At 46.6% G+C, this 20,441-nt stretch overlaps 1 long non-coding RNA gene and 1 pseudogene across 1 annotated transcript in view; both read right to left on the reverse strand.

The window, feature by feature from the left end:
• LOC139358620 (uncharacterized) overlaps positions 1–18,641 on the reverse strand; it is a 49,487-nt gene extending 30,846 nt beyond the window's left edge. Inside the window, exons 1-4 of the long non-coding RNA XR_011613801.1 lie at positions 18,534–18,641; positions 17,675–17,978; positions 15,430–15,515; positions 12,021–12,111 (exon numbers count right to left, since the gene is read on the reverse strand). This is a non-coding gene — a long non-coding RNA (uncharacterized lncRNA). The remainder of the gene's footprint in view (positions 1–12,020; positions 12,112–15,429; positions 15,516–17,674; positions 17,979–18,533) is intronic.
• The window catches only part of LOC139358625 (zinc finger protein 337-like), a 259,532-nt pseudogene that overhangs the window by 131,006 nt on the left and 108,085 nt on the right, over positions 1–20,441 (reverse strand).

A 20,441-nucleotide genomic window follows, 5' to 3' on the forward strand; every position in this document is an offset into this window, starting at 1 on the left:
AAATTTTTTTTAAAAAAAGAATACCTTTGATGGGCTCATCAGTAGACTGCTTATGGTAGAGGAAAGAATCAACGAGCTTGAAAATATTTCAATAGAAACTTCACAAACTGAAAAGCAGAGAGAACAAATAATAGGGGTGGTGGAGTAGGGGAAAAACAGAATCTTCAACAGCTATGAGACAATTATCAAAGGTATAACATGTGCATAATGGGAACATTAGAAGTAGAAAGAGAGGGAGAAACAGAAGAAATGTTTGAAGCAATAATGGCTGAGAATTTCCCCACACCATAGACTCAGGAAGCTCAGAGAGCACCACACAGGATAATACCAAAAAATGGAGGCCGAGGCCTATCATATTCCAATTGGAGAAAACCAAAACAAAGACCTAGGCCTATCATATTCAAACTGCAGGAACCCAAATAAAGAGAAATCCTGAAAGAAGCCAGAAGAAAAAAAAAATCTTAGGAGCAAAGTTAAGTATTACATCAGACTTCTCAGATACCATGAAGCCAAGAAAAAGATATTCTATATTTTGGGCCATAAAACATGTACCAATACATTTAAAAGAATAGAAACAATATAAAATATGCTATCAGACCATAAAAAAATTAAATCAGAATTCAGTAACAGAAAGATGCAACTGAAAATCTCCATACACTTGAAAACTAACACATTTCTCAATGATTCATGGGTCAAAGATGACATTGCAGGAAAAAAATTCAAATATATTAAACTGAATGAAATGAAAATGCAACATACAAAAATCTGTGGGATACAAATAAAGCAGTTCTCAGACGAAAATTTATTATTAAATGCTTGTATTAGAAAAGAAGGGCTCAAATCAATAATCTCAGCTCAAGTAACTAGAAAAAAAGAGCAAAATAAACTGAAGCAAGCAGAAGAATGAAAATAACAGAAGGGAAATCAATAAAACTGAATGCAGAAAAGTAACAGAAAAAAAAAAATCGATAAAACCCAAAGCTGATTTTTGAAGTTCAATAAAATTGATAAACCTCTAGCAAAACTAACGAAGGGAAAAAAAGAGAAAGAAGACACAAATTTTCATTTGTCAGATCTCCCAAAAAAAAAAAAAAAAAAAAAAAACAAAGACGGCCAGGCGCGGTGGCTCACGCCTGTAATCCCAGCACTTTGGGAGGCTGAGAGAGGCGGAATACGAGGTCAGGATATCGAGACTATCCTGGCTAACATGGTGAAACCCTGTCTCTACTAAAAAATACAAAAAACTAGCCGGGCGTGGTGGCAGGCGCCTGTAGTCCCAGCTACTCAGGAGGCTGAGGCAGCAGAATGGCGTAAACCCGGGAGGCAGAGCTTGCAGTGAGCTCCGGCCACTGCACTCCAGCCTGGGCGACAGAGCGAGACTCTGTCCCAAAAAAAAAAAAAAAAAAAAAAAGACAAACTGCCATTATTGTCAATAAAAGAGAGAATTGTTCTTTACAGATTCTGTAGACATAATAGGATAATAAAGGAATACTATAAACTCCACACACATAAATTCAACAGTTTAGATTAAAAGGACCAATTTCTTTCTTACTTTTTTTTTAAAGACAGGGTATTCTGTCACCCGGTCTGAAAGAGTACTGGCATGATCATGCTCATAGCAGCCTCAACCTCTTCAGCTCAAGTGATCCTCCTACCTCAGCCTCCTGAGTAGCTGTGACTACAGTCACAGGCCACCACGCCTGGCTTATTTTTTAAATTTTTTGTAAAGACAGCATCTCGCTATGTTTCCCAGACTGGTCTCAAACTCCTGTGCTCGAGTGATCCTGCCGCCTCTGCCTCCCAAAGTTCTGGGATTACAGGAGTTAACCATCACACCCTGCCACCAATTTCTTAAAAATCACAATCAGAGCTTTCCCAAGATGAAACAGATGATCTGAATAGCAGCCCTGAAATTGAAGAAAGAAATTGAATTTGGAATTGAGTGTAGTGGCTCATCCCTATAATCCCAGTGCTTTGGGAGGCTGAGGCAGGAGGAAAACTGGAGGCCAGGAGTTTGAGACCAGCCTGGGCAACACGTTGAGACCCCTCCCTGTCTCTATAGAATAATTTTTTTTTTTTCCTGCTGGGTGTAGTGGCTCACGCCTGTAATCCCAGCACTTTGGAAGGCCCAGGTGGGCAGATCACTTGAGGTCAGGAGTTCGAGACCAGCCTGGCCAACATGGTGAAACCCCATTTCTACCAAAAAAATATTAGCAGGGCATGGTGGTGCATGCCTGTAATCCCAGCTACTAGGGGGGCTGAGATGGGAGAATCACTTGAACCCGGGAGGCAGAGGTTGCAGTGAGCCAGGATGGCACCATTATACTCCAGCCTGGGTGACAGAGTGAGACTCTGTCTCAAAAAAAAAAAAAAAAATTAATTAGAAATAAATTATATAAATTAAATTAGTAATAGAAAGATACAACAGGAAAATCTCCATACACTTGAAAACCAAATAAGTTTGAATAACTTATCCTGCTGCAGGTGTATACATCCTAAGGAGTTTATACCTGTTTTTATTAAACAAGATAATTTACATTTACCTGGGAGGATCTGTGATAATGCTTCCCAAGGGAGCTCCACAGTGCTGGGTCGGAGCAGCAGCGGGGTGGGATGCTGGTGCAGAAGCCACTGCGTGCCTGCAGCTCTTCCACAGCAGCCAGCAACCCGCGTCTCAGAGCCCGGAGGGCAAGACAGCGATGAACGGAAGTGAGCAGGTCACCCCCTCCTGGGAGGCCCTGCAGGAGGCAGGAGAGATGTGGGTGCAGATATGTTCTGAGCGACACCTGAGAGGCCGAGGACTGGAGGTAGAAGGCACGGCCTGGTGCGGAGCAAGCATGGAGGCGGGGGAAGCAGCCACGGGAAGAGCAGTCCCTCCTGAATGCAGCAGGGCCACAACTGAGCCCCACTACCCTTGTCACTATGGAAATGTCACGACTGTCATGGAACCACCCAGAGCTTTTTCAGGAGCCTCCCTGGCACATCTGATTCTCCATCAAAGCTAGGTACTGCAGCCGGGCACAGTGGCTCACACTTGTAATCCCAGCACTTTGGGAGGCCAAGGTAGGAGGATCACTTAGAAGATGGAGGCCAGCCTGGCTAACATGGCAAAACCCTGTCTCCACTAAAAAAAAAAAAAAAAAAAATTAGCTGGGCATGGTGGGCACCTGTAGTCCCAGCTACTTGGGAGGCTGAGGCAGGAGAATCGTTCTAATGCAGGAGGCAGAGGTTGCAGTTAAATGAGATTGGGCCATTGCATTCCAGCCTGGGTGACAGAGCAAAACTTCATCTCAAAACAAAAGCTAGGAATTGCAGAGAAGAATTCATATAGACACCGATATGGTTTGGATCTGTGTCCTTGACCAAATCTCATGTTCAACTGTAATCCTCAATGCCGGAGGTGGGGCCTGGTGGGAGGCAACTGGATTGTGGGGGCGGTTTCTCATGGGTAAGCACCATTCCCCTGGTGCTGTTGTCAGGATAGTGAGTTCTCGTGAGATTTGGTTGTTTAAAGGGGTGTGGCACCTCCTCGCTTGCTCTCTCATGCTCCTGCTCCCACTGTGTGAGCCACCTCGCTCCCCCTTCGCCTTCTGCCATGATTGGAAGCTCCCTGAGGCCTCCCCAGCAGCAGAAGCTGCTATGCTTCCTATACAGCTTGCAGAACCTGAGCCAATTAAACCTCTCTTCTTTATAAATTACCCAGTCTAAGGTATTTATTCATAGCGGTGCGAGAACGAACTAATACACACACTTTTTTTTTTTTTTTCCTTTTCCAAAATGTCAGAGATCCTGGGCAAGTAGATTTTGTTTGTTTGAAAAGAAGTCTCACTCTGTCACACAGGCTGGAGTGCAGTGGCGCAATCTCAGCTCACTGCAACCTCCACCTCCCAGGCTCATGCAATTCTCCTCCTCAGCCTCCCAAGTAGCTAGGACTGCAGACATGTGCCACCATGCCTGGCTAATTTTTGTATTTTTTGCAAATACAGGGTTTCACCATCTTGTCCAGGCTGGTCTTGAACTCCTGGCCTCAAGTGATCCATCCACCTCGGCCTCCCAAAGTGCTGGGATTACAGGTGTGAGCCACCAAGCCCAGCCAAATCCTGGGCAAGTAGATGTTATTATTCTGAAAAACACTGATGACTGCTCTGTAAGTAGGTATTGTTACCATGAAAGCTCCCCGTTTTCACTCATTAATGAGTAAGCCCCGACGGCTGGTTGGGTGAGGATGCTACGGCTTGCTATGACTATGATGTCTTTACTCCTATAAGAACCATGTTAAAATATCCAGAAAAAGGAAGGCTGATCATGTAAGGGCATAATCTTGCTTTTCATTATAATAAGCATGTTTCATAAGCACAGTACTGCTCATCATTAAGTAAACATAAATTAAAACAACTTAAGAAAGGGTTTCCCTCCCTTTTTCACCAGGGGCAAGATGAGATGATTCCATGTGTCTGGCACGCCAGGGTCAAGGAGTGGGCATGTGTGAGCCTGGCCAGCCCAGACCCTCCAGCAGTCCTCAAAGGAGCCTGCTGGGAGGTTCTGATAAGAGAACTCAGTGCACACCTGCCCCAGCAGCAGCCTGAGTACTCAGTGACGGGACTGCAGGGAGGAAGGAAGGTGGAGACATTTCAGTCCAGAGTGAAGGAAAACAGGAAGACTTGGAAACTCTTCATGGAATGCTCTTTAAAAGTTGCTTTAGGCTGGGTGTGGTGGCTCACGCCTGTAATCCCAGCACTTTGGGAGGTTGAGGCGGGTGGATCACTTGAGGTCAGGAGTTTCAGACCAGCGTGGCCAACATGGTGAAACTCCGTCTCTACTAAAAATACAAAATTAGCCGGGCTTGGTGGCACACGCCTGTAATCCCAGTTACTCAGGAGGCTAAGGCAGGAGAATCACTTGAACCCTGGGAGGCAAAGGTTGCAGTGAACCAAGATCACGCCACTGCACTACAGCCTGGTCAACAGATTAAGACTCTGTCAAAAAAAAAAAAAAAAAAAAGGATTTGCTTTAGCTCAGCAAAAAATCAAAATCCTAACAAAAGGGAAACACAGAACATCACGGTAAATATTTTCAACAGCACTGAAGCTAACAGGCCATGTACTGTGTCAACATGCAAACACCTGTCTATAAAAACACTAATCAAGAGAACTCAGCAGAAGCCTAGCACACACAGCTTTCAACTCTGCAGAATGCACATGCAGACACCGGAGGACATGAGGGCAGAACCTGCAGGGTCACCACAGGGTCTTAGTAATACAGTCTGTTCCTTTAAGTTGCCTAAGTTTATACTTGTTTGAAGTGTTTGCACATTTTGCCATTCTGAGTAGTTTTTTTTTTTTTAATGAGAAAATTGTTGCAATTTATTTTTGTTTCAGTCAAGTGACCTTAAAGGTTGAGGGGATAAAAAAGGACCCCAGGAGATTTTAACACTCACTCCCTGGGAGTGCAGTCCTGGGGACCACTCTCTGAGCTGTCAGAGCCACTGGAGAGGTGTCTACCACTGACCCCTCACTAGGGTGCTTGCTTTTGTAATTATCTTTTGATGATACAAATAATATATTTCTTGAGTGCTCATCATGTACTGGACACATTCCTAAGCACTTTGGAATTTATCCTTTTGAAGGAGGGACTATTATTACCCATTTTACAGGTGAGGAAATTGAGCCACAGAAGAAGCTATGCAATTTGCCCAAGGTCACAGATCTGGTAAGTGAACTCACAGTGAGTTATAACTCCAGAGTTGGAACACAAACCTTTACATACTGCCCCATACCTACTAACAACACACAAGCATATAAGATAGTTTTGAATAGTTTTCTGGAAGTTTTTCCATGAAATAAGTACAGGAATTTGATATCCAGAATACACAGAAAATGTCCCTTCCAGCTCTAAATCAACCTGAAAAGTCCTAGTGTCATCTAAGAATCTGTATTAGTAAACCGAATTATAAGGAAAGAGTATTAATTTGCTTCCTCCCCAGAACAAAAAAGCAATACTTCAACCAAACATTCCATGTCCCGATTCATTCTATCCATCTGTTATAAAACTGAGACACTTTCTCTTCCCCAGAACCTGGGTGTAACCTTTCTAGTTTCATGTTGACTATACAGAAATAAAAGAATAGGCCAGGCGCGGTGGCTCACGCCTGTAATCCCAGCACTTTAGGAGGCTGAGGCGGGCGGATCACCTGAGGTCTGAAGTTCCAGACCAGCCTGGCCAACATGGTGAAACCCTGTCTCTACTAAAAATACAAAAATTAGCTGGGCATGGTGGCACACGCCTGTAGTGCCAGCTACCCGGGAGGCTGAGGCAGGAGAATTGCCTGAACCTGGGAACCCGGGAGGTGGAGGCTGCAGTGAGCTGAGATCATGCCATTTGCACTCCCGCCTGGGCACCAAAAGCAAAACTCCATCTCAAAAAAAAAAAAAAAAAATTAAAGAATAAAATAACACAGCCTATAAAATCTATGTTGAAAAATCCTAAGAACAGTCTACCCCTTTTCTCATGATTATTCCAACTTTCATATCTGAAATTCCAGCCATGCAATTAGGAGCCTAGAGGCATAGCACACAACACTGATGCTCTTCTACACCCTCTAAACGTATCCTAAAGTGCACAGAATCTGACAAAGGTCTGAATATTTGGGGCTTCTCTTTCTAAAGAATGAGCCTGCTGTGAAGGTCAGTGTCAATACCAACAATTCAAAGGCCCTAAAAGAGGATTCAGAATTGCCCATCCCCCTAAATGTAGATAAAACACAGTAGTCTGAGGAGCCCACTGATGGGAAAATTACCATATTTTGCTATTGCAACTACTTGAAGTCCATGCCAAACAAACTAAAATAAAATGCTACAATCCTGGGCTGATGCAAAGTTTCCCCTGAGTCGACTAAAAAGACTTTGCATGGAACCGTTTCTAAGTCTGACACACATGGAGTTCAAGGTCTGAAGAGACGTGAAAAGTTTCCAACATGGTGGTGACTAGGGACCCTGGAGCAGACAAGAGCCCAGGGCGTCAGGCCACATAGCCTGTTCCATAGCACACCTGTTCCTGGTGGTCGGAAATGAATTCCCTGCGAACATCCAGTGTAAAACTCACCCAGAAATAGGAACCAGTAAGGGAAAGTAACCTGGGAAGGAGTGTGGGGAGCCAGGAAGCAGAGAAACCAGCCACACACCTGCCTTTCACTGACGTCTGTGCTCAGAGCTGTTTGCCTAAAGTGTATCTGTTATTTGAATGATTCTAGTATAAATGACTGTTTCAAAAGTCCCCTATTTTAAATCACAGAATTTTAGAGCTTTATGGCACCTTTAATTCCCTTGTCCATTATCTTAACTAACTCGGGGAAACTACTCTCACTTGACCATGGAGAAAATGAAGCACAGACATCTGGATCCCAAAGTCATTTCAAGAAACAAAGCTAGTGTCTGTGCCATGGCATGGCTGGGCAAGGGCCTTGTGCCCGCCACCATCTTTTTTTTTTTTCTATGAGAATGCTTTATTAGGCATAAAAATGCCATTAAAATGCTTTAAAATGCAATAAGAGGAGATGTGAGACACAAAGAACAAGTACATAGTGACACATGGCTATCAGAACACTCAGAGTAAAGAAGCCACACCACTTCCACCCTTTACCCAGAAAAGGAAGGATCTAGGCCATCTCCTCCTCATGCATGCCCCACTTTACAGGAAGTGTTCGCATCTCCCCTCCTAGACAAGTCATGGAGCTCCTCCCGTTGGACCTTCTGGGGCCATCAGTGGCTAAAAATCAGGTTTCTGTTCCTTGAGGGAGGAAACAGAGGAAGCACAGATTGGCATGGTAGATAGAGGTGCAGATAGAAATCCAGTCTGGAATATGTTGAGTTTACTGTAGCTACATGGCATGGGAGTGGAATCCTGGAGTGCAGATGTGGGCATGAGGGTCTGAAAAAACATCACATGCAAAGCTCCTAGGAGTCTTCTTTTTTCCCACCTCTTCACATAACAGAGCCAGAAAAAAATACAGCATTTCATCAAATTTGAGATGCCACTAATTCTAAGACAAATGATAACGAAAGACTGCTGTCAAAATGTGACCCAGTGCTAAGATGGCATCAGTTTTTAATGTACCCCCAAATCAAACATATTATCATGTAAAGAAAAAAAAAGGTTTATCTTATAATAGATGAAATATAGTAAACTTTTTACTGGTAGGTCTTTAGATGGCAGTGAAGACTGGACTGACTTTTTAACTTGTTATTCTGAAAAAATTTCAAACGTATAGAAAATTTAAAAGAATAGGCTGGGCTCGATGGCTCACACCTGTAATCCCAGCACTTTGGGAGGCCGAGGTGGGCGGATCACGAGGTCAGGAGATCGAGACCATCCTGGATAACACGGTGAAACCCTATCTCTACTAAAAATACAAAAATTAGCCGGGTGTGGTGGCGGGTGCCTGTAGTCCCAGCTACTCCCGACGCTGAGGCAGGAGAATGGCATGAACCCAGGAGGCGGAGCTTGCTGTGAGCCGAGATCGCGCCACTGCACTCCAGCCTGGGCGACACAGCGAGACTCCATCTTAAAAAAAAAAGAAAAGAAAGAAAGAATAGGCCCGGCATGGTGGCTCACGCCTGTAATCCCAGCACTTTGGGAGGCTGAGGCGGGTGGATCATGAGGTCAGGAATTCGAGACCAGCTTGGCCAACATGGTGAAACCCCGTCTCTACTAAAAAATAAAAAATTAGCTGGGTGTGGTGGTGTGCACCTGTAATCCCAGTTACTCAAGAGCCTGAGGCAGGAGAATCGTTGGAACCCAGGAGGCAAAGGTTGCAGTGAGCTGAGATTGCACCATCCAGCCTGGGTGACAGAGCAAGAGTCCGTGTCAAAAAAAAAAAATTGTTAGAATAGTACAAAAAATTATCTAATACTCCCTCACCTGGCTGGCTTCAACACCTGTTTCCACTTTCCCCCTTTATCATGACCATTTTGTCATTTTCTCTCTCTCACTTCCTCCCTCCCTCCATATCATCTATCTACCCCCGCTCCTCTCCTTCTCCATTTGAAACTGGGTATCAGACTTTGTGTCCCTGTGTCCCTAAATAGTTCAAAATGTATTCACTAAGCTCAAGGAGACAGTCACGGTACAACAAACGAGGGAAATTTGACATTTATACAATCCACCATTCAGATTCCAATTCTGTCCATGGTGCCAACAATGTCCTTCACAGCTGTCTTTTTCACCCCAGTCCAGGTTCCAATTCAGAGTCAAGCACTGTACACAGTTTTCCTGTTCCTTTAAACCAGACCATTTTCTCAGTCTCTGTGTTTCCTAACTTTGAAATTTTTGAGTACACACAGGCAGGGCGTTTTGTAGAATGTCCCACAGAGTCTGTCTGGTGTCTCCACAATTAGATTCAGGGGTGGCAGGAACACCTGGATCAGGTGTGTCCTTGGCACATCTCATGGGGGGCACAGATGTCTCATTACTGGTGACAGTAACGGCAATTGCTTGGTAAGCATGGTGACTCCAGCAGGGTAGTCACCTTTATGTGAGTTTGAATTATGAGAAGTTTATTCATTTTTATTTTATTTCACTTTTTTGAGACAAGATCTTGCTCTGTTACCCAGGTTGGAGTGCAGTGGTGCATCTCCACTCACTATAGCCTCCACTTCCCATGCTCAAGTGATCCTCCTACCTCAGCTTCTCAAGTAGCTTGGACCACAGCCACAGGCACATGCCTTTGTGCCTAGCTAATTTTTCCTTTTTTTTTTTTTTTTTTTTTTTTTTTTGTAGAGATGGGGTTTCAGTACATTGCCCAGGTTGGTCTCGAACTCCTGAGGTCAAGGGATCCTCTCACCTCAGACTCCCAAAGTTCTGGGATGACAGGCGTGAGCCACCGTGCCCAGCCTGAGAATTTTAAGTGGTAAAAATCTACAATTCTAAGAGTCTTACTTTATGTGCACAGTTGGAAATAATAAAAACTCAATAAGAATTTAAAATGTATCAAGAATTGCTTAGTTTTAAAGCTGTGCAACGGTGTACACTATCAACTACAGTTTAAAACTTTTGCCACAGAGCAAGGCCTGGCTGGTCTTGAACTATGCAGGCTGTGGACTGTGTCCACTTCGGACCCGCCCCTGCAAACGTCCTGCTTGACACAGTTTCCTGAGGAACCCTACCAGAAATCAGTAACGGTCATTAATGTAGATTCTAGGGTTCCGAAATTGGGCATCCACGTTTCTGTCCCTAACCAGAGTTGGGGAAAATCTCAGCCTGTCACTTACTTTCATTTGGGGCCTTGGAGAGCAGTGACACCGTCACCTGAAGCAGGAAGCTAACTGGCTGGGCTGCAGCCCGCCCTCCGGAGTCCCTGCTGGTCATCGCAGGACTGTGGGTACTCAGTTTTACTCACCGGTCCACATGGAGATATGCGTCCCCAAGTCTGTTCAAGGCCCTGCCCCCTCTCCTGTGTTGGAGATCTGTCACGCTACCCGCTTCTGCCTGCCGGTTTTGTCCTCATCCCGAGCACAGCTGAAGCCCCAAGGCCACGTGGCTGGACAGTCCAGCACATCCTTCCTCAGGTCACCTGAGTACAGGACAGGCAGAGGCCTTCCAGATACAAGGAGCTCACCCTGGGGTTGGGACAACCGCTCAAAATCTGCACCGAGCAGACTCTCCCTGTTGATTTTTAAATAATAAGCTGTTTACTACATTCCTATGCCCTTGAAATGAAAACTCCAAGTCAGTGAATATTTCACTATATTGACTGACGCTGGTTCTCATGTTTAGGGTCTGATACCACCCGTGACTCTAAGGGGAACCTGGAGGCCCTCAGTGTGAATGGAGCTCCTGTGAGGTCCATCCTGGCAGGGGAAGCCCACCACCCTACTTTGTGTGGGGCCAGCAGAAGATCGGGCCTTGTTATTTCCCAGTCCCAGGAACAGACTCATTTTTCTGAAATACTTTCTTTTCCTTTTTGTTTTTTTTTTTTTGAGACGAAGTTTCACTCTTGTTGCCCCGGCTGGAATGCAATGGCGCAATCTCAGCTCACCGCAACCTCTGCCTCCCTGGTTCAAGAGATTCTCCTGCCTCAGCCTACTGAGTAGATGGCATTACAGGCATGTACCACCACACCTGGCTAATTTTGTATTTGTAGTAGAGATGGGGTTTCTCTGTGTTGGTCAGGCTGGTCTCGAACTCCCAACCTCAGGTGACCTGCCTGCCTCAGCCTGCCAAAGTGCTGGGATTACACGCGTGATTTTTTTTTTTTTTTTTTTTTTTTGGAGACGGAATCTCACTCTGTCACCAGGCTGGAGTGCAGTGGTGAAATCTTGGCTCACTGTTACCTCTGCCTCCCAGGATCAAGCGATTCTTCCACGTCAGTCTCTGGAGTAGCTGGGGTTATAGCCGTGCCCCATCACACCTGGCTAATTTTTCTATTTTTGGTAGAGACGGGGTTTCACCATGTTGATCAGGCTGGTCTCAAATTCCTGACCTCAAGTGATCTGCCCGCCTCAGTCTCCCAAAGTGCTGGGATTACAGGTATAAGCCACCTCACCCAGCCCAGAAATGTTATTTCCATGGGCGCACACACTCACACAAAGCCCACAAAAGGCAAAGCACAATTCATTAAGTCCTCAATACTCTTGCTTAAAAATGGAATTTGATCGGCCAGACTTGGTGGCTCACACCTGTAATGCCAGCACTTTGGGAGGCTGATGCAGGCGGATCATGAGGTCAGGAGATCGAGACCATCTCGGCTAACACAGTGAAACCCTGTTTCTACTAAAAATACAAAAAATTAGCTGGGCAAGGTGGCGGACGCCTGTAGTCCCAACTACTCGGGAGGCTGAGGCAGGAGAATGGCATAAACCCGGGAGGCGGAGCTTGCAGTGAGCTGAGATCCGGCCACTGCACTCCAGCCTGGGTGACAGAGCGAGACTCCATCTCAAAAAAAAAAAAAAAAAAAGGAATTTAATCAAGCAGTATAGCTCAAGCAAACTTAAATTAAATTAAATTAAATAGAGTCATGCACATACCTGTAGTCCCAGCTACTTGGGAGGCTGAGGTGGGGGAATGCTTGAACCTAGGAGTTCAAGTCAAGCCAGGCAACACAGTGAAACTCTGTCTCTAAAACATAAATAAATAAAATAAAAACGGGACTTTGAGCTAACAATCCTCATACTGCTTCTCAACCAGCATGTGTAGACAGGATCACATAAGTTACAGCTTTTCTCTAGCACTGAAAACACCCCATTTTCTTGTTAAGCTAAAGAAATGATAGTCACAGGCAGTAAGGTATTCTGAAAACCCCATTGTGTTGGGAGGCACAGTGGGGGACATGGAATTTGCAGAGCCTGTCCAGACCTGAGCACTCCTGACCTCCATGTGACCTTGAGCATGTTATTATCCTCCCTGACCCTCGCACTCTGTGCTTGAGATGGGGGCAACAGCACGCCCGGCTCAGCCTCCTGCTGTGAGTACTCCGGGAAAGAATTTAACAAAAACACTGAGAACAGTACCTGGCACCTACTGAATGCTCATTCAAAATTTAAAAACAAAACACCAGGAGACCTGAGCTCCATTTCTGGCAGCCACAACCAGTGTACAAGTCATGCACGGGGACTGGGCACAGGTGACATGCTACCTGTATGGTGAGGCTCACACAGCCCCCATGGACCAGGCACCCGAAAGCCTGTCGTTCCTGTCCCCACACCCCCACGGCACCCTGCCTCTGGAGACAGCCCAGGGGAGGCCTCCTGGTGACTGGTTCAAACGGTCCAGGACTCCACTACCCTGGCTGGGGGCACCAGCTGTCACTCCTCCCTCTTCAGAAAGGCACAGAAGCCACAGAAGCCAAGCTCCCTCTCCTCACCGATGTGAGAGGCTGTGTGCAGAAGAGGAGCCATCTGGGTCCCTCAGGGCCACTTCAACCATGGAGCAGCCCATCCTGAGGTCTTCTGTGAACTCCCTGTGTATTTAAGCCAGACTGAGTTGGGTTTTCCATCACTAGTGGCTAAAATATCCTAACTGATATACTCTATAAATGTAAAATTCTTTACCAAAGGCTTAAAAACTGAAAGATTTTGAAGAGTGACTGACCCTCAGGTCTCTGACCACTCTTAGAAACTCCAACAAACAAAAATCATTACTTTACTCAACAAAGTAGATCCAAAAATAAGGTTGTAAGAGGATGTGTGGGCCAGGCACAGTGGCTCAAGCCTGTAATCCCAGCACTTTGGGAGGCCGAGGCAGGCAGATCACCTGAGGTCAGGAGTTTGAGACCAGCCTAGCCAACGTGGTGAAACCCCGTCCCTACTAAAAAATACAAAAATTAGCTGGGCATGGAGGTGGACGCCTGTAATCCCAGCTATTCAGGACGCTAAGACAGGAGAATCACTTGAACCTAGCAGGCAGAGGTTGCGGTGAGCCAAGATTGCGCCATGGCACTCCAGCCTAGGTGACAGAGTGAGACTCCATCTCAAAAAAAAAAAAAATTGTGCCAATTGCCCCTTATGAGATACAAAGTAACAATCAATGCACAAAAATTGGTATATCCTATAGCTTCTCAAACTTGATTGCCTCAGAGGTACCTGGAGAGTTCTGCTGTTTCAGAAACAAATGACTTTTACTCCAGGGAGACTATACAGCAGTCTTGGGGAAAACGGGTCACCTCGCTTGGAGGATGATGGAAGGCTCTATTATCTTTCTGAAGTCCGAGGAAAGACAATCCGGGTTCAGAGAGGGGAGTACAACCAGGCAGCGCCAGATGCATGCTTGAACCTAGGTCAAAAAAGGATGAAAATACAAGCCATGCTCCAAAAGACTCCTCTGTCCCAGAAAACTGTCCATCAGGCCGGGCACAGTGGCTCAAGCCTGTAATCCCAGCACTTTGGGAGGCCGAGACGGGCGGATCACGAGGTCAGGAGATCGAGACCATCCTGGCTAACACGGTGAAACCCTGTCCCTACTAAAAAATACAAAAAACTAGCCGGGCGAGGTGGCGGGCGCCTATAGTCCCAGCTACTCGGAAGGCTGAGGCAGGAGAATGGCGTGAACCTGGGAGGCGGAGCTTGCAGTGAGCTGAGATCCGGCCACTGCACTCCAGCCTGGGTGACAGAGCGAGATTCCATCTCAAAAAAAAAAAAAAAGAGAAAACTGTCCATCAATTCACAAACAACAATAATCATAATCTAGGAGGCTCAAAGTTACCCCAAGGTGGGAGAAGGAAAGCCTACCTCCAAATAGCTCCAGGTAGAGTTATGACACAAACTTTTGGTCTCCGCTTGTGAGTAACCAAATGTCTTTGCCTTAAGCCTGAATTCCTAATCTGCACTTGAAGCCAAGGACTAAGCTAAACTCAAACCTAGATTCCAGTTACAATCACCGCTGCTCAACTACTTGTGCAGTAACCAAGGAATGGAACAGTAAAGTGGCCACAGCGCTGGAAATGCCTTCCAGGGCAGAGGACACTATTACCTGCAGCTAGGAAGCCACACCAGTTCAGGTGTGAGGCCAAGACACTGCTTCTGTTTTTGCTTCCTGCTTCCAAATCTGTCTTGCGCCAGGAAAGAGGAAAGCTATCTAGTAGCTACCTGCTCGTGGCAAGATCCAAAAGTAGGCTGGGCGCAGTGGCGCACACCCGTAATCCCACCACTTTGGGAGGCCAAGGCAGGTGGGTCATTTGAGGTCAGGAGTTTGAGACCAGCCTGGCCAACATAGTGAAACTGTCTCTACTAAAAATACAAAAATTAGCTGGGCATGGTGTCAGGCACCTATAATCCCAGCCACTCAGGAGGCTAAGGCAGGAGAATCGCTTGTACCCGGGAGGCAGAGAGTGCAGTGAGCCAAGATCATGCCACTGCACTCCAGCCCGGGCGACAGAGCGAGACTCCATCTCAAAAAAAAAAAAAAGACTTACAACATGCTCTTAGCAAATGACCATATCAATTCACCCACCTCAGAGCAGTCCTATAAATCACAACGTATGGGGTAAGTATGAGTTAGCAAAAAAGTTTCCATCCAAGTTAATATAAACCGCTCAATTAAATTTTGCTTAAGTCCGGCCAGGCGTGGTGGCTCATGCCTGTAGTCTCAGCACTTTGGGAGGCTGAAGCAGGTGGATCACGAGGTCAGGAGATGGAGACCATCCTGGCCAACATGGTGAAACCCCGTTTCTACTAAAATACAAATATTTAGCCGGGCGTGGTGGTACACACCTGTAATCCCAGCTACTCAGAAGGCTGAGGCAGGGGAATCGCTTGAACCTGGGAGACGGAGATAGCAGTGACCCAAGATCATGCCACCTGGCGACAGAGCGAGACTCCATCTCAAAAAAGAAAAAGAAAAAAACTTTTTGCTTAAGTCCTAGTTATTCCTCAATAAAGTGCTTTCTTTCTAATTTGATGGAGTTAAATGTTATCTGAGGCCAGGTGTGGTGGCTCATACCTGTAATGCCAGCACTTCGGTAGGCTGAGGCAGGTGGATCACTTCAGTCCAGGAGTTGGAGACCACCCTGGGCAAGACTCCTGGCTCTACATTAAAAAAAAAAAAAAAAAAAAAAAAATCTGAAGTCCAAGTTCCTCGGAGAAGGCTTGCTATTTTCTCATTCTACAAAAAAGAGTTATCCTCTAATATTTATTGCACCTGAACTTCATATTCATGCACCTGAACTAATATTTATTGCACCTGAACACATTCCACTTTTATTTGACAATACAGATCGGTTCAATCTGTCATCATTTAAACCACTAATGGATGATGTATAAGTGTAATGAAAGGGACAAGCGTGAAAGTAGACTGCTTCTCTAACACCTGAGCATTTTCCTTTTAATATAAAAGTATTCTTGCACACAGTTCATAAAACTGCTAGACTGCTGATTCAGTGTTCTGTTTAACAGATGAGTTTTAACTACTTAAAAACAAAACAAAACTGCTTTCTACAACTATCTGATCTTTGACAAACCTGACAAAAACAAGCAATGGGGAAAGGATTTCCTATTTAATAAATGGTGCTGGGAAAACTGGCTAGCCATCTGCAGAAAACAGAAACTGGACCCCTTCCTTACACCTTGTGCAAAAATAAACTCAAGATGGATTAAAGACTTAAATGTAAAACCCAAAACCATAAAAAACCTAAAAGAAAACCTAGGCAATACTATTCAGGACATAGGCATGCGCAAAGACTTCATGACTAAAACACCAAAAGCAATGGCAACAAAAGCCAAAACTGACAAATGGAATCTAACCTAAGAGCTTCTCCACAACAAAAGAAACTATCTTCAGAGTTAACAGGCAACCTACAGAATAGGAGAAAACTTTTGCAATCTACCCTTCTGACAAAAGTCTAATATACAGAATCTACAAGGAACTTAAACAAATTTACAAGAAAAAAACAATCCCATCAAAAAGTGGGCAAAGGTTATGAACAGACACTTCTCAAAAGAAGACATTTACGCAGTCAACAAACATATATATAAAAAAAAAAGCTCATCATCACTGGTCATTAGAGAAATGCAAATCAAAACCACAATGAGATAACATCTCACACCAATTAGAATGGTAATTATTAAAAAGTCAGGAAACAAGGGATGCTGGAGATGCTGGGGAGAAATAGGAAGGCTTTTACACTGTTAGTGGGAGTGTAAATTAGTTCAACCATTGTGGAAGACAGTGTGGCGATTCCTCAAGGATCCAGAAGCAGAAATACCATTTGACCCGGCGATCCTATTACTGGGTATATACCTAAAGAACTATAAATCATTCTACTATAAAGACGTATAAACGTGTATGTTTATTGCAGCACTATTTACAATAGCAAAGACCTGGAACCAACCCAAAAGGCCATCAATGATAGACTGAATAAAGAAAATGTGGTACATATACACTGTGGAATACTATGTAGCCATAGAAAAGAATGAGTTCATGTCCTTTGCAGGAACATGTATGAAGTGGGAAGCCACCATTCTCAGCAAACTAACACAAGAACAGTAAACCAAACACCGTATGCTCTCACACATAAGTGGGAGCTGACAACGAGAACACATGGGCACAGGGAGGAGAACATCACACACCTCACAGACCGAGACCTGTGGGTGGGGGGAAGGGGAGGGAGAGCATTAGGACAAATACCTAATGCATGTGGGCCTTAAAATCTAGATGCCGGGTTGATAGGTGCAGCAAAATATCATGGCACATGTATACCCATGTAACAAACCTGAACGTTCTGCACATGTATCCCAGAACTTAAAGTAAAATAAAATTTAAAAACAAAAACAAAACAAAACAAAAACTTGGCCGGGCACAATGGCTCAAGCCTGTAATCCCAGAACTTTGGGAGGCCGAGGCAGCTGGATCGCCTGAAGGTCAGGAGTTCGAGACCAGCCTGACCAATATGGTGAAACCCCCATCTCCACTAAAAATACAAAACATTAGCTGGGCATGGTAACAGGCGCCTGTAATCCTAGCTACTCGGGAGGTTGAGGCAGGAGAACTGCTTGAATCCGGGAGGCGGGGGTTACAGTGAGCCGAGATCACGCCATTGCACTCCAGCCTGGGCAACAAGAGTGAAACTTCGTTGTCAAAAACAGCAACAACAAGAACAACAACAACAACAACTCTGCTTTTAAAAGTATTTTAAGTCTGGTATGAAAAATCTGGAAGTCATAGCAAAGGCCTCTAAGAAGAAACTTACCATCACTCATGACCCCTCTTACTACTGGCCTTGAAAATCACTTGCCCTTCTCCAAGGCCCCGCCAGCTTCATGGGTCTGAACCTCCTCCCTAGTTCCAGGGCTTGGCCTAAGTCTCACGGAGCAGAAAGAAACGTGGCCACCCTTCCTCACTTGAGTCCGGTGCAAACATACAGCCCTACACAGAGCTCCTAACAATGGAGCATCAGTACCCAGGCAGGATGGATTAGTATGAATGCAACGCGATCAGAAACTCCCACGTCGTGTGTGTGACTTGTGCGCACAGGCGAGAGGAAAGGAACGAATCTGCAAAACGAGTACAACAGTTAAACTCGCAACAGACTTCTCCACCCTTTCAATCAACCGACCGAAGCGCCACAATGCGGGACACGCTCCGTAGGGGGCCGCAGCCACAATGGCGGGAGGAAATCCTGGGCCTCGACCGGCGCCAGGAGAAACGGCTCGCGCTGGGCAGACGGTGGGCACTGCTGCGCTCAGGACCGCGGGGAGCCACGGCCAAGGCCGCCCGCCCCCCGCCGAGCCTCGGGGCTGTGCTGGACCCGGCCCTCGTTCCCATGGCGCCCGCGCCGCCGCCGTCGGGAAACCAGGTTTTCAAGCGTTCGGCCCAGCGGGCGCGGTATTTTAGGGCGTGACCCCCGCCCAGCCCTCGAGGGCGACCGGAAGAGCAGGCACCACTGCGGATGGGCCGAATCTGCGCCCCGCACCGCGAGGAGCACCCAAGGCCGCGCTCCCGGAGCCGGGTCCGGTGACTGAGGCGCGGGTAGCGAGGCAGGGGCGGCCCCGGACTTTTGACCCCACCCGCCGCCGGAACGGCCGGCCGGAAGCCCTGGCCCATCTCACCTGGGAGGCGCCTGGGCCAGGAGCGCGGCACCACCCCAGTCCAGCCAGCAGCTCTTTGTGTCTGGAGGCCGCGACGCAACACTCCTCCCGGCCTGGAGGCGCCGCCCCCTCGGTGTCCTGGCGCGGCGGGTGAACGGGAGAGGGGGCGGGGCGGGTCCGGGATTGCGGGGCGGGGTGGGGGCAAGGCGGCCTCCGCAAATCTCAGAGCGGCTCGGGCCAGTTTGGAGCCTGGGGTGATCCTTGGAGCTGACCTCGCGGGTCCCTGTCGGGGCCCTGCGCGCTGCAGAGCTTGGCGGTTCGCAGCTCTGGGGGTAGCATCTTCTGTAACAAGCCCGGAGGCCGGCCAGGCAGGGATAATACCCCAAACCCACCACTGAGGAAACCGCGATTTAAAACCTAGATCGTCACGTTTCCACCGCATATTAAATCAATACAGGTTGGGCACCCCAATCCAAGCATCTGAAATCCGAAATGCTTCAAAAGCTGAAAGTTTCTGAGCGCTGACCTGATGCTCAAAAGAAATGCACATTGGAGCATTTCTTTTTTCTTCTTTTAACTTTCTTTTCTTTTGAGAAAGGCTGTCGCTTCTGTTGCCCAGGCTGGGATGCAGTGGAGCGGTCATGGCTCACTACAGCCTCGACTTTTCCGGCTATGGCGATCCTCCCGCCTCAGCGTCCCAGCCCCCAGTAGCTGGGACTGCAGGCACCTGCTACCATGTCCGCTAATTTTTGTATTTCTAGCACAGTCTCACTGTGTTGCCCAGGCTGGTCTCAAACTCCTAGGCTCAAGGGATCCACCGCCTTGGCCTCCCAAAGTGCTGAGATTGCAGGCATGAACAACCAGGCCCAGGCTCTGGCTAATTTTTGTATTTTTTGTAAGAAAGGAGGCTTCACCATGTTGCCCAGGCTCGTCTGGAATTTCTGGCCTCAAATGATCCTCCCACCTTGGCCTCCCATAGTGCTGGGATTACTGGCATGAGACACCGCGCCTGGCCTCATTGGAACATTTCTAATTTGGGATTTTCAGATTAGGGATGTTCAATTGGTATAATGCAAATATTCCAAAATCTGAAATCCTAAATGCTGCTGGTGCCAAGCATCTCTGTTAAGGGATATTCAACCTGTATGCATTTATCGAGCACCTGCTAGGGTCAGGCATCGTCCTAGGGGCTGCCAACAGGGGGGCCCCTTATAGAGTTTACACAGAAAACAATTTAAAAACATAAATACCCGGCCAGGCATAGTGGCTCATGCCTGTAATCCCAGCACTTTGGGATGCGGATGCAGGCAGATAGATCACCTGAGGCCAGGAGTTCGAGACCAACCTGACCAACATTGAGAAACCCCGTCTCTACTAAAAATACAAAATTAGCCGGGCGTGATGGCACATGCCTGTAATCCCAGCTACTCAGGAGACTGAGGCAGGAGAATCGCTTGAACCTGGGAGGCAGAGGTTGTAGTGAGCCGAGATCATACCACTGTACTCCAGCTTGGGCGACAGAGCGAGACTCTGTCTCAAAAAAAAAAGTAAATACAGCCAGGCACGGTGACTCACGCCTGTAATCCCAGCACTTTGGGAGGCCACTGTGGGCAGATTGCCTGAGGACAGGAGTTCAAGACCAGTCTGGCCAACATGGTGAAACCCAGTGTCTACTGAAATACAAAAAAATTAGCCAGTTGTGGTTAACACGCGCCTGTAGTCCCAGCTACTCAGGAGGCTGAGGCACAATAATTGCACGAACCCAGGAGTCAGAGGTTGCAGTAAGCTGAGATCTTGCCACTAGACTCCAGCTTGGGTGACAGATCAAGACTCTGTCTCCAAAAAATAAAAACATAAATATACAAAAATGTCAGAGAGTTATAAATATATCAGAATTACAAAATGAGCTCTACACTCTAGTACAGTACA

This window comes from Macaca nemestrina, chromosome 15, assembly GCF_043159975.1.
Source record: "Macaca nemestrina isolate mMacNem1 chromosome 15, mMacNem.hap1, whole genome shotgun sequence".
In the NCBI taxonomy this organism is placed as follows: domain Eukaryota; kingdom Metazoa; phylum Chordata; class Mammalia; order Primates; family Cercopithecidae; genus Macaca; species Macaca nemestrina.